The sequence below is a fragment of the Serinus canaria genome, chromosome 13 (assembly GCF_022539315.1).
Source record: "Serinus canaria isolate serCan28SL12 chromosome 13, serCan2020, whole genome shotgun sequence".
NCBI lineage: Eukaryota > Metazoa > Chordata > Aves > Passeriformes > Fringillidae > Serinus > Serinus canaria.
In genome coordinates this window covers 8,869,233-8,884,122 of record NC_066327.1, presented here as the reverse complement: position 1 = coordinate 8,884,122, position 14,890 = coordinate 8,869,233, and positions in this window count along the sequence as shown.

The following is a 14,890-nucleotide window of genomic DNA, read 5'->3' as shown; positions in this document are numbered from 1 at the left end:
GCCAGATCAGGATTATTTCTGTGTCCAGGTCCTGACTATGATGTGCCAAAGGTGACCTGTGGCATTCACTGGAGTACAGTACCTGCATGCATGGGAGCTTTATTGTCTTTTGATAATTGGATCTAGGCATCAAATAGAACATTTGGCATTCACTTATTTATAATAATGTCAGATCAGAAAAATGATGGAGGTGGTCTCCAATCCCAGTGAATTCACAGGTCTGCTGGAGGTCAAATTGTTCTTCTCTTGTTTGTCCTGTCAAAGTATTTGGTTGTTACCAACCAAAGTCCAGTGTTTCTGTTGACTACAGCGTGCTCACATTTAGGTCACACTATTGTTAGCTGTGGACTGCGGAGTTACATTTGAACTTCATCCACTGGGGTCACTGGGGATGTGTAACTCCTTGCACTTGGACAAACCACTCTTTGCACTGGTGTTTCTGTTCTGAAATGTGAGTGCACTAAATGTTGAAAATCATAATTTATATAATAAACTGCAGAAGAAAAGCTAAAGGTGAAAGTGTTCTTTAACATGTTGTCGATGCATTTGTTATTATCTTGTCCCATCCTATGCTGGAAATACAAGTATTGGGAATAGAAAATAAAATTTTGCTTGCAATTTGAAGGAGTTTTAAACAGGTAGTTCTTGTCAAATTATCAAAATCAGGAAAAAAGTGTGCTCAGTATATGGTCTAGGAGTGAGTTTGGGTTTTCATGGGTGGTTATAGTAGTACTATCTCGTTTTTGCTCAACTTCTGTTCATGGGTGTGTGGGAAAAAATCCTCTACCTGGAAGACTCTTTGAACATGGAAAAAAATGGCCTTTCCATTGTTGCAGTTCTAAAATAAGATGGAAAGATATGATCTTAGAGGTGAGTGATCCATCCTTAGAATCCAGCTGCTCTCTAGAATTGGCCCTCTTGGTGGGACCATGGTGTGGGGGTTGCCACTGAGTTAAAACTTACCAAACCAAGTGTAGCCCACAGGAGAGTGTGTTAACCTACTGTTAGAGAACTATTTTCCAACCCTAGGCATACATTCTCCTTAGTTTACATTTTTTGAATTATTTTTGTCTACTTTTTAATTGCAATTAAAAATTTGATGAGCAAGTATGGTAAAATAATAATTTTAAAAATATATCCCTTGTTTTTCCTTCGGCCCTGTTTCTTACTGCACAGGTTGCATCATAGTAAGAAATCTTACTCTAATATTTTGGAGCCTTTGATGCCTTTCTTTTCAAGGCCTCAGAGCTTTCAATCTGCTAATGTTGCCTCATCATCCTTGTGAGTAGAAGGGCTCCTGTCCTTGTTTTCCCTCTGGTGCCAGTGGTGGCTGGAGGGGTTGGGTCATGCTTGGGCTCTGCCTGAGCAAGAAGAGCTCTCACAGCAGCCTCAAAGGAAGTGGTGCCTCCCTAACGTGGGCACTGTTTGCCCATGTCTGTAACAGGATGACAGAAGCTACTGGAGATACCTCACAAACCTTGTGTAAATTAGTGGCACACTGGGCTGTTTTGGGGGGAGCTTTATTCCAACACTGTGATGCTTAAAAATTCTGAGAAAGAGAGACCTCTATCAAAGAAGAAATTCTGGAAACACGAGCAGAGCCATTGTCAGGCACAATGCAAGAGAGAAGCAGTATAAAGTTCACACGTGTTTTTGGCCATTATTATTTTGTGAGAAATGAAGAAAACCCAAAAAGTTCCTCTGTGGGTAGCTGAAGTTAACTGAGCTGCTGCAAGTCTGACTGCAGTGAAGAATGTGTAACAGATCCTCACATGTGACTGTGGGATGAGTCTATTTATGTCCCTGTAAACATGAAATTATGAAATGCACACCATGGAGATGGGGCTGGTGAGGTCCTTGGCTGACCTGGTCAACTGTCATTTGGCTTGCACCTCTCTGGGAGTACAAAGCAAATTTAAACTTGCTGCAGAACATTGTGCTGCTGGAAGATGTTTAGTGAAAGGGAAGCAGGTTCATGCAATAAAGCAAAAAAAGCATCCTGTGTGTTACAGATAAGAGGGAAAATGCTGTGAGTTTCTGTAATAATATCTCAGACACCTTGTGGGCATAAGAGCACTTGACAAAGACAGCATCTAGAAAAAAACCACAATAATTTTTCTTTTGTATGTTCCAGACCTGAAATAAACAGATGTGTGGCTGAGACTTGGATCCTTTCTGTAAAATATAAAAAAAGTGCAAATCTCAAGATTGCAAAAAAAGGAAAAAAGATGTGAGAGAAATGGGTCATGGAGACTTTGCTTTTGCACTCATTAGATGGTACCAGACCTGCACAGTATGAGGCTGTGGTGGGGAAGGAGCCGGTCCTACCCTGAGTCCTTGGCTGGAGCCTTCTGGGATCCAGCCCAGTGCCACAGGGAGTGAGTAGGAGGGTGGCACTGGGCAGGTGCTTGCTGGGACAAGGAGCAGCCTGTCTGTGCAGGCACAGGAGTACTGCCAGGTGGGAGGAGACCCAAAGCCTGCCCTGGGAACTGGGTGAAAAATCATGCAAGGAGGGAGAGCAAAACTCCATCCAACCTGGCCCTGAACAGGGACAGGACAGCCTGTCCTGGACAACTTCTCTGGGCAGCCTGTGCCAGGGCCTTACCACCCTCACAGGGAAGAGTTTGGTCCTAATATCCAGTCTAACCCTGCCCTCTGTCAGTGTGAAGCCATTCCCCCTTACCCTGTCACTCCAGGCCCTTGTCTGAAGTCCCTCCCAAGGTCTCTTGGAGCCCCGTTAGGTGCTGGAAGGGCCTGGAAGTTCTCCCTGGAGCCTTCTTGGCTCCAGAATGAACAACCCCAGCTCTCTCAGCCTGACTCCAGAGCAGAGATGCTCCAACTCTCAGAGCATCTTTGTGGCTTCCCCTGGAGTTGCTCCAACAAATCTCTGTCCTTTTTATTTACTCCATTTCTGATATTCTCATTTTGCAGAAGATGCAATCAAACTCCCACCTCATTTTCAGCAAATGCTTGAGCACAGTCCTTTCAGAAACAGATGGTGCCCCTCCATTCACACACAACATCCCCCAAACTCCTGGAGCAGCATGTGCCTTCATCTCCCTCCCGTGCCATGCAGCCTACAGGGCATGTGTTGCAGCCCTGCATCTGACCCCTGCAGCCTGTGTTGCTGTGTCTCCCTGGGGAATAGCCTGCTCCCAGTCCTGACCTTTAGAAAGTTTGTGGGTTTTTTGAGCTGAGTAAAAAATCAGGTGAAGTGGAAAGAGCAGCTTTCTAGCCCACAAACCTTCCACAGTCCTGGAAATGTTCTCAGTGGAAAGCTGTGCCTGGTGGGAAGGATTCAATGAGGAGCCTAGGTTGGCATGTTATTGATGTAGAAAAGCCAAAGAAAACCCTAAAGCCCCAAATTCAGCTCATTTCCCCCCTACCAGTGCACCCATACCCCTTATTGTCTGTCTGGGCAGCTCTGCCAGCAGTGAAGTGTTGGTGACTACTGTGGAAATTTCACTAGAAATTACTTTTAAATGGTTTTCCTATGAGCTTCCTAATTGTGTACAAAGGACAGCATAGAAGAGTGGGACAGCAAGGAAAAAATATGTTAAAATTTCACAATAACAGGCTACTTGCTGTTAGGGAAAGCCAGAAATTTATGTCCCAATTTAAGCTTATCATAGTGTGCCCCACTTTTGGGATACTTAGCAGAAATCATCCTAGTCATAGGTGAAACATTCATTTTATTCCCACTTTCAAGTTATGTTGTCATGCTTTTCTTTGCCTTGGACACACAGAATCATAGAACTGTTTGGGCTGGAAAAGCCCTCTAAGATCAAGTGCAATCATTCACACAATTAGTAATGTTAATAGAATTAGTGTTATATGTTATAGAATAGAATTAGTGTTAATATGCTGCTCTAGGCCCTGTGCATTCCTCCTGCCCTTGAGATGAATCCCAGTCCAAGTGGACCATGGCAAGGTTTGCTCAGTACTACAGCTGCAAGAGATTTGAGCCATGATTTGATTTATGTCCCACAGGGAACTGCAGCATCAGGTATTTAGGATAAGATGCTGAGTATAATTTGATCTTGACAGCTATGGGGTTAGAAGGACAAATGCTGTCAAAAGTCTTAGTTTCTTTTCCTTATTGGAACTTATTTAGTTGCAGAAGGACAGGAGGAGAATTATTCAGGTTTTGGTGCATAAGAAAAGCAGGATCAAGCCCTTAATTTTGGGCCTTTAAACTCTTAAGGCTCAGTTTTGCTCATGCAAAATTTTTTCATCCCTCAGATGCTGTTGGTGCTGCATTTGCTGGACTGGGGTGATGTATCTCTGAGTGACAAGGGGGATTCTAGCTCCAAAAGAGCTCCTTTGATCCAGATTTCAAAAATATATAGTTAGGATCTGTGTAAGAGCTTCAGTGAAGTGGATAATTTGGATGGTGGCCTCCTTTTCCCAATGAATTTTTGTAATTATAGGGGTCTCATTAACCAACATTTGTGTTTTCTGCCTTGTGGCAGTTTATAGAGATTTGATATTTCCAGGTATTTCAGCTCTATCATTTAGATTCTTGACTTTCCTTGCAAACATTTGTACTTAAACAGCAGACAGATTGGCAGTGAGCTGTGGTACATGTGAATGTTCCTCATAAAAAACCATTACAAAAGCAAACAGAACTCCAGGTTCACTGAGGAATAGGAGCAAACCAAGGCTTAACCAGCCATGAGTCAATGCAGAAATGAAGTGCCTATTTATTGGTAAATAAAGGCTGGCTCCCATTCCCTGCTTCTAAGCCCACATGCCCCCGAGGGGTTTGGAAAGTGGTGATGCAAACTGATGAGTCACAGTTTAGAACAATAGTTTCTTCATGTGAAATGACTCAGGATAAAAGAAAAACAGGTTTTTCAAGAAGCTGATGAAATTACAAAAAAAAAAAAAATTAAAATAATAAAACAGTAGGACATCTTGAACCCTGTGCTGAAAGTATATCTGTTTCTGAAGGGCAAGGTGGTGGGTGCTTGAGATCAGGGGATCAGGTTGTACCTGCGCTTTCAGCTCATTTTCTACTTCCAAAGCATGCATGGTGATAACCACAGCAAAAAGGAAAAAAAAAAAAGTATATGAGCACCATGTATCAAACAACATCTCATTTAACACTGAAGTGTGGCCTTTGTCTGCACCACAGTCCCTGCCCTCTCCTCTTTGCCAGTGTGAGGTTAAGGTTGGTCCTGCTGGGCAGAGGGCAGCACAGCTCCCTGTGAGGTCTGCTGGGATTCTCTTGGGATGGGAGATGTCCCCTGCCATGGCCCAAAGAGCCTCTTCATGAACCAAGGGCTCTGCTAGGGACAGTGCTATAAAAATAGCACATCCATATTATAGATGTGTTGTTATCCATAACATCATCCATATTAGACATATCCCTCTTTCCTCCTGTGAAGGTGGAATATGCTGCTCTGTAGTTTTCATGGCCCCACAAATATCCATTCCAGGTGTTTTGTTGAGTATTATTGCAGAAATTATCACCTTAGAAATCTGAATGCAAATATGTACAAATTTTTTTAAGGATTTAATTACAACAGAACAAATAGGCAAAGGGGAAGGCAAGCTACAGTCTGTCAATGAAAACACCATAATCAGATTAATAGAGCAGGCCAAAAACCAGGCTCATTTCCTCTCTGTGCTATTTGTATCACATGATGGGTAGCAAATTTCCCAACACCCTTCCTCAGCACTCTGTGTCCTACACACTGTTGGGTTTGTGTGAAGGAGGAGGGAGCTCCTGTCTTTCTGGGCTGCTGGCATCTCCCCAGTGCCAAGGACTTCATCCACACTTCAGGTGCCCTTCCAGTCAGGCATGCTCCCGGGAGGATTCCTGCTCTCACTGCTCTCCTTCCATCCATAGGTGGCAGCAGGCTTTAAAATCTTTAACCTCTCACCGCTGATGTTTTTTAAGAGCTCAGGGAGTTGAGCAACCATCTCCAGAACTACTGTGCACAGAGCTGGGGAAAGAGGAACGGATTCTTCTCAAGGAATGAAACGTCCTTTGCAGCTGTTTACTGAACTGCTGAATTGTGAAGACAAACAGCAGAGAGTCAAACTCGGGAGCAAGAAAGGGCAAACAGGCGCCTGTTTGGGGCCAACATACTCTTACAAAGGGCAGCAATTTCATCAGATAAGCAGCTCAGGAAGACTAATGTGGTTAACAGCTTTCCCCTGCAAAAGTATGTGGATGCAAAAAGCTGTGGTGTGGATTTTAGCAGCTCTGCTCTAATTTGCTTCTGTGTGCCTCAGCCTGCAGCTGGGGATCTCTCCTCTCTCTGCCTGGCTGCTCTCTGGGTCAGCTGAGGTGGCAGGGCCAGCTCTGCATGCTGGGGACACAGGGACAGCAAGGGGCAGAGTGGCTGCTCCTGCTCCATGGTGGTGTTAACTCCAGCTCCAAAGACTGCTCAGGATCTCCAGGGCTGGGATCTCCACCCCGATGCCTCCACCTGCCACAGCAGCTCACTGGCTGCCCCGGGCTGGGCAGGGCTGGGAGCCAGCCCTCCTCCAGCCTCCCACCCCAGCTCCTCCTGAGGATGCAGGAAGGTGGTCAGCATCACTGTCTCTCCTCACATTAATTTTAGGTTGTGAGTCCCTGCTTGGGCTGCTCAGCACATCCTGGGGACCGTGGTGCCACGTGCCAAAACACTCCAGTGCCTTCTATTGTCATGTGTGTGGTGCCAGGCTCACACAAACAAATCAGATCGTGCTGACAAGGAGCAAAAGCCCCGTGGGCTGGAGGCAGGGCTGGAGGTCAGAGGGCTCCCCAGAATGAGGCACTGAGTCACTGCCACCTCCAAGGGTGATTAATTGGGAATTTGTTAAAGCATGGAGAAGGAAAAGGTCAGCAGCAGGTGCACTGGCCAAGGGTGAGGGAAACCCTCCACAGAAGTTATTATGTCTCTAATTAATCACTTCTCCAGTTGAAGGAGACATTCTTTTCCACCTGCCCAGTAGCTGATGGGGTGTTGCTGGAACAGTAGCAATGACTCACTTGGAAACCACAGAGGTGACGAGAATTTTGACAGACAATCCTAAATAAAACCTTACAAGCCTTACAGGGTGCTTGTAAGATTAAATAATAATAAAATTATAGTTACAGTGGTGCCTATATGCACAGGGAGCTCTGTGACTTGGCCTGGAGGAGAGGCATCCAAAGGAGAAGAAGAAAGCCTGGGTCTGTGGATGGATGTTTTGATGCTGTGAGGGAGCAGGACCAGGCCTGGTGAGCAGAGAGGCTGGGAGGGACCATGGCTCTCCTCAGCAGAGACAGAGCCCATCCAGCTTCCTGCATCTGCTGGACTGGGGGCTGTGCTCAGCTGAACCTCAGGGAAAGGCATCTTCCTTCCCCACATTTACATCCCCAGCCCCATTTTCTGATCCTGTAGGGAAAAGTACATGCAGACTTACATTTAACTTTTCCCAGTAACATGATTAAATACACATTTTACACAGCTGGCTCTCACAAGGCAAGGAGGATTTCATGTGGGGGTGCAATGCTGGTACAGTGCTGGGACATGGGACACCAAGGGTGCCATGGGTGGCATGGGCACCAAGGCTGCCACATTCCTGGGCAATCATTAGCCCACAGCCCTGGCAAGGGGATGGCAGAGCCCCTGCTGCACTGCAGAGCTCTGGAGTGAAGCACAGCCTCTTGTTTACAGCCACGAGCTGGCTCTGCAGGCACAATTACCCCTATTTTGACACCTCTCAGGAGCACTGAGTGACGGCTCTTGGAGAGGAGCAGCAGCTCCACTCAGGCTGCCGTTGACAGTTCCAGATGACAGGAATATGAAGGCTTAATTATGATATAATTAAGTTGAAGTGATCATCTCACGTCTGTTTAGTGTCTAACATAAAATGATCTGGTGATCTCAGTCTAGTTTGCAGTGGCCTTGGGTTACAAACCAGTAGTGTGGGGGTGGGAGTGGGTGCTGAAATCCTGGGGGGAAAAGGGGGTCAGGGAGAGAGGTCCTGCCTGGGCAGTGAAGGCTGCCCAGGAAACTGGGCTTCTGCAGTGTTCTGCTTGTATTTGGGTGGGTTTTTACTTTGCCTCCTCCAGGAACTTCCCAAAGAATGATTTCTGTGTCAGACAGCTGTGAGAACAGCAGTACTTCATCTGCTGGAGCATAAAATGCAGATTTGTGCATGACACAGGCAGTGGCTGTCCTGTGCTTCTGCCTGGCCTGGGCAAGAGGAAAGCCCTCAGCCTGGATCACCTTTGCTTTTCCTAAGCACCCATCTGCCATGCTCCTGATACCCAGGAACACCAGAAAAAATAGATCTGTTTTCAAGATAACCACTATTCAAACCACTGATGCATACCCCAGCTTCTTGGTAGCTGCCAATGTCATATTTCCTTGGAGGCAAAGTCCAGAGGATGGATCCTATCCAGGATGAGCCCCTGCCAGGGGGCTGCAGGGAGCCCCCTGTGCTGTGAGCACCCCAGGACTGAGCCTTGGTGGTGGCTGGTGTGGCTGGAATCACATAGAATCAGAGAATATTCTGAGCTGGAGGAGCCCCACAAGTGTCATTGAGTACAGCTCAGCACACAAGTAAACTCTTCTCTCTCTTCCCATGTGGAATTGGATTTTTCAGCCTTATATAGTTTTTTATTTACAGATATTCAAGATATCTTAACTATCCGCAGATGAAAACTACATTTATAGAGCTATCTATCTATAGGTATTTACCCATATAGATATTCATATAGAGATATCTCAAGATATTCATTATAGATATGCCTGTAATGTACTTTTAGAAGACTAAAAACCTTTGTAATTTCAGGAAAGTGTGGATGCTGACATTGGTATGCTCTCAGCTGTAATTCCTGAGTAGCCTCTGTGCCCGTGGGTGGGAGCTGACTAAGGAGAAGCTCTTTAACCCCCCAGCCTCAGCACAGATTTGCTCCTTGGTGGTTGCTGGTGCCATCCAGCCTGGCTTGGTTGTTCTTCTCTCATCAAGTGTAGGGTAGGAAACGTTGGGACAAGTGTCAGGCCATGTTTGTGTTCTAAAGGCATTTCTTGTTGGGGTTCAGATCTGCCTTGGGAAAACCCAGAGAGGAGTGCAGAGAGTGGGGGACATTGACAGTTGAAGTGTCACACTCAGCAGAGGTCCTGCTCAGGCTGGGCTCTGATCTGTCATTCCCAGCCTCCTTCTGTCCTGCTGCTCCCACACACCAAGGGCCTGCAATTAATTCCAGAAGAAGTTCAGCCATTCCTCTCTGGCTCAAACAGTCCATGCCTTTACCCGGGAAAGTCTCCAAGTGCTTTTTGACTCTGAGCTGGGCATGCAGCAGCTTCTGGGCAGCTGAAACAGGGCTCTGTCTCTGTCAGGTGGATTCTGCTCCATCACTACAGCAAATGCTGCTCTCAGTTATTTTCACCATTTCTTTGCATTAATCACATAGGAAGTAGCTGCTGTACAGCCAAGCAGTGTTTGTAGCTGACAAGAGCCCACGATTTCAGACTCTCCACCCTTCTCCTGTGGCTTTGCTGCTCTAGTGGTTCATGTGCAGCTCACTAAAAGTGCCAGAGCTGGGAGCCATAGCAGAGCAGTCCCTCCACAGGCACAGCAAGTGCCACTGCAGGCAGTTTCCTCAGCTGCTCCTAGGCTATCCCAGGGGATGAAATCGCTCCGCAGGCACTCGGTGTAGTCCACGTGGCAATGCAAACCAGCCCAGTGGCACTGCACTCCCAAAAATGCTTTCCCCAGTGCTGGGATGCCTGCCCAGAGTCAGCAGTGTCCAGGCTGGAGCATGCACAAGTGGGGCGTTCATCATCAGGATCTTGGCAATGGCCTTGCTGGGGCCTCATATTCCTGCAGAAAAGAGCAATTCCCACCACAAAAGCTGTTCCTTCATGCCCAGCCCTGTGTCACTCTGGGTCACCTCTGCTCCCTGGTCCAGGGACTGGTCTGGGAGAGTTGGAGTGGGCTGGGGAAAAGCTTGTCTGCAGCAGGCTGAGTGTTGTTCCTTTATGAAGGCTTTATTTATTTATGGATTTATTTTGTCAGCTCCAGCCTTGCTCCCACCCACCAGCTTATGCCACCAGGACAGGCACACAGGGACAACCCAGTGTCATTTGGAGGAACACGATGGCTCGGGTGTTCTGCACCATAACCACCTGCCTGTGGGGCTGGAGTATCAATTTGCCATCAAACTAGACTTGAAAAGTCATAAAACTATTGTGGTAACATCTTCACACTGTTTACACCACTAAGCAAAACCTGTGCACGCAGGAAGGAAGCTGGTCCCCAGGCTGCAGTGGTGCTGAGCTTCCTGGGGGTCCATGTCCTTATCCCTGTCCCTGTCTCCTCTGCTGGAGCAGGAGGGTGCCCAGCAGGGCTAGCAGCAGTGAGGGGCAGCTCTCCCGGAGCAAAGCCCCTCTCACTGCAGCAGAGCCAGCACAAACTGCTCGGGGATCATCAGGGAGGGGACAGCAGCCCTGCTTTGTCTTCCTGAAGCCAGCTGGTCCAGATCGACCGCAAAACCCGCAGCCTTCCGAAAAGCAGCAGAGCCTCGAGCAGAGCTGTGGCTGGCGGTGGCAGGGCAGGAAGGAAGGAAAGAAGGAAGGAAGGAAGGGGGGCCGGGCGCTGCCGGGTACCGAGCGCGCTGGGCTCGGCTCTGCCGGCGCCGGCACCGGCTGCTGCCGCTGCTGCTGCTGCGGAGGTGATTCCTGTGTTTCACAGGGAGGATGATGCTCTCCATGCCGCCAAGTGATGCTCTCCATGCCGCCAAGTGATGCTCTCCATGCCACCAAGTGATGCCTTTGCTTTCCTCCCCTCCCGAGGTGAAGGTGCCAAAAGCCTTCCAGTACCTCGAGGGGCTGGAATGATGCCAGAGAGGGACTTTAAGAGCATGGAGTGACAGGGAAACGGGAATGGCTTTAAGCTGAAGGGGGAGGTAGATTTATATTCGATATTAAAAGGGAATTCTTCCCTGTGAGGGTGGTGGGACACTGGCACAGGTTTTCCATAGAAGCTGTGCCTTCCCCATCCCTGAAAGTGTTCAAGGGCAGGCTGGATGGGGCTTGGAGCAACCTGGGCTAGTGGAAGGTGTCCCTGCCCATGGCAGGGGGTTGCAAATGAGCTTTAAGGTTCCTTCCAACCCAGGTCAAACTGTGACTCCATGAAAACTGCACTGAGGGCAGATGATGGCTCTGGGGGATGGCAAAGCAGGGGTTGAGCCCTGCACGGCACCAGCAGCACCACAGCTCCTCTTCTTCGTTTGGAGGGAGTTCTGTTCCCTGCTCTGATTATTTGGGGGCACAACTGCTCATGCTGGAGTAGGAACTGGGCATCCCCCAGTGCTGCTGAGCTGCACCAGAGCTCAGCTGTGTGGGGCACTCAGGGAGTGGGATCAAAGCCAGCATATGGATTGGGGGCTAGGGATGAGAGGAACAGAGCTGGGGCTGGGTTGGGGGCAGAGGTGTTTCAGTCCAGGCTTTTCTTTCCATTTATGTTTGATTGTGAAACAAGTTTGTCTGTGGAGGATCTGGGCCTGTCAGTCCTCTTGCTCAGATGGGGGCTAAGAGCATCCTAAAAGGGGCTGCAGCACCCATGGGAGGCCATGCTTGGGAGCAGAGGTCTGACAGTGCAGGCAGTGAACTGGTGTCAGCCTGTCCACTGCCCTTGGCTTTTGGTGTTTCAGGTGTCATTTGTTCCCCCACCCCAAGAGTTCTGGGTTCTGAATTTTAGTCTGGAGTGAGTCAAACTCGAAGAGCAAAGTGGAAATTAAATTGCTGCCTGTGTCTGGCTTTCCACTTGTACCAGATTGCAGGAGCAGCCCCGGGGGACAGCCCTGCTCTGAGTGTCATGTCCTACAGGGGCACACAGTCACAGCCACACACTATCTCCCTGGGAAAGACAAAGAGGCACAAAATGAAGAGAAGGGGATGGGATATTTTGTCAGCAGAGCCTCTGCTCCTGCTGCTTCCCTTCTGAGGGCTGCAGATGCTCATTCCAGCTGGGTTTAGCCTACGGCTGAGTCTGGAAGGTGCTGCAGTTGCTGCTGCAAACAAACTCCTCGTTCTTTCCAGTCATTCAGCAATGTGACAATTCCTTGCTTATTCACCCCATCAGTACAGCCCTCCAGGTCCACAAACCTTTCCCCTGATTCCCTCATTTCCAACAAACTGCTTTCATTGATACATTAGAGAAACCAAAAGGCAAAATGAGTTTGGATATGCGTGACAATTTCACTTCTGCCAGCCCCCAGCATTGCAGCTCTCCAGCAGCCAGCGAACACCACCCTCAGACTGGAAAATCAGCTGAAATGTGATTTCTGAGAGGGCCCCCAGTGTGATTCCTCAGGCTATCAGAGAGTGCTGCCACCTGCTTTAGTGTAAGGTAATTCTGTTTGCTGAAGCAGCTGTTGTCCACTTAATTATCAAGAGGTGAAAACCCTTAGCTAAGGCGAAGACTTTATGAAACGATAAAAAAAAGCCAGTGAGCAGTCTCAGAAGCCAGTAATGGCATCTTGTGCTCCCCCATTAGGAAGCAGAGAGTTATACTGAGTTTCAGCTCTCAGGTCACATTTCCCAACAGGCAGCTGTGAGCCAGGGGCAGCAGTGACATCTCCCTCGGTGTCAGTTGTGGCTGTTACTTCACCATCACTGAACATCCTCTAATGCTTGGGATGGAAAACACTGCAGAAGCCTGTCAGAGGGCTGGTGGGATGCTGGGTGGGAGCTGTGGCTGTTGATGGGGTGGGGGAGGCGCAGCCACTCTTGGCACACTCTGGTTGTGCCAGTGCCATGCCAAGCCCTTGCCACTCCCAGCCTGTGCTCCTGGAGCTCAGCTGTTTATGCTCCTTTATTTATACTCCTCCTTCCTCCTGGTGTGTTTGTATGAGCTCATTTTGGAGCTGTTGTGCACCACACAGAGAGGACTGGGGAGATGCTCCCAGCCTTCAGATCAGAGCGGTGACCTCAGTCCTCACGGCTCATCAACAGACATCTTGCTCTTGCTGTGCCGATAAATGTGCCTTGTGGCTGACTGCGCCCTGGCAACCTTGTGACTCAGCCTAAAATCTCAGCCATGGGTCCTTTTGCTGCTGGGAGAGAGCTGGTGCTGAGCAGTGGTGCTTGTGGCACAGGGATGTGTCCCCAGCCTGCCTCTGGCCACACAGTGATGCTGCTTGGCCCTGTGCTGCTCCAGAGCTGCTCCCGTTGGGGTGGATTAAAAAACCTGACTGGAACCAGCTCATGCCTCATGGCTCTCCAGCACAGCCCTTCAGGGGGGCTGGAGCATGCCAGGTCTGTGTGCTGGAGCATGCCAGGTCTCTCTGTGTGTCGAGGACTCCTGTGTCCCCCAGTATGGCACCTGGCTCAATCTGGCTTTGGGAATGCAGGGCACAAGGGCTGGCATCCTTGCTGCTGTGCTTTATGCCCCAAACCTAACTAATTTTAAAGCTGGAGCTGCCAAAATTGTTGATTTCCCTCTTTTAGAAATGCTTTATTTATCCTGCTTTCTTATTAAGGGCAGGAATTCATCCCCTGCCTGACAGTCGCTCTGTGGAGTGTCAGTGTTATTTGTGGTATCCCACACAACAAACACCTATTTATAGCTGAGCATTCTTGGAAGGGGTTTTGGTACCTTGTTGTCTGCAGGGAATTTTCTCTCTTGCAGGGTACTGCACTCCAGCCTGCACAGGGAGATGTTTGGATGGAGGCAGAGCACGTGGCAGGTCCATTCCCACATGGATGGCTGGTGTCCTCAGCAGCTCTCTCCTGAGAATAATTTTCCTAGGAGTTATGGCTGCAGATGTGTTATTTTGCTTTCTTGACCTGCCGTTTTTTCCCCTGGAAAAACTCCATTTCATTGATCTGACCATTTGGAGCTCATTGCAGGGCTGCTAATGACCAGGTGTAACAGCAGTATTTTAACCTCTGCATTTTCTCCTCGTGCTCAGTGTCAGCATTATAAAGTACCACTTAAAATGTAAGCACAGGCAGTCAATTACTTTAATCTTTATTACATCTGAATGTACAGCAGCTACTCCTGAAGAAAAACACTGCATCTGATACTCAGCAGAGTGGGTTTAGCTGGGAAACACCATCCCAGCACTTTGGGAAATGCCAAAATCCCACTTTGGGAAGCTCCATCCCAGCACTGCACACACCAGCAGAGCTCAGACTCCCCCAGGGCTCATTTCTCAGTGCACCCACAGCCCAAACAGTACCACCAGCACCTGACTTCTGATTTTGGAAGGGAGCTGCATTCCTCTTACCACCTCATTCCCCTATAAACTCTGCTGTTTGCATGATTTATATCTGATGGCAGACAAGGTCCAGGATCTGTGCCCGTAGCACCCTCTCATGGATGAGGGATGGGTATGGGCAAAGCTGTGGGCCCACCCTGTGCCCCCCAAACTTGCCTGGGGGCTGGACACCTCCCCACCATGGCTTCCTGCTGGGTCTCCACCACATTTGGCCATCTCAGAAGGAAGAGCTGCCTGCAACCAATACCAGTCCCAACTCATCCCAGGCTAAGTGGCAATGGGAAAACATATCTGTTTAAACCCTCCATGAAAAAATGCCTAGTTAGACCCTCCACAAGCCTAGTTTTCAGTTGTGCATTAAAACAGACAGGGAATGAGTTTGTCAAAGAGAGTTTGGGATGGGCAAGAGGGCAGAGGCTGTGCTTGTGAAACCCTCTGGATCAGGCAGGGTTGAGACTGGCTGCAGCGGGATTTTTCCCTTGTTTTGTGGGTTAGTCATAGGTTTGTTTATTTTTTTAGGGATTTTTTTTCTTATTCATCTGTTGCAATCACAGCAGACACATCATTTCACAGCCCTACATGGAAATCCAAGACCAAGGAACTATTTTTAGTGCGCAAAATGTCTCTTCTAAATGCATTAACTTTGGAAGAGTAAATATTAAATATGGTCTCATCACA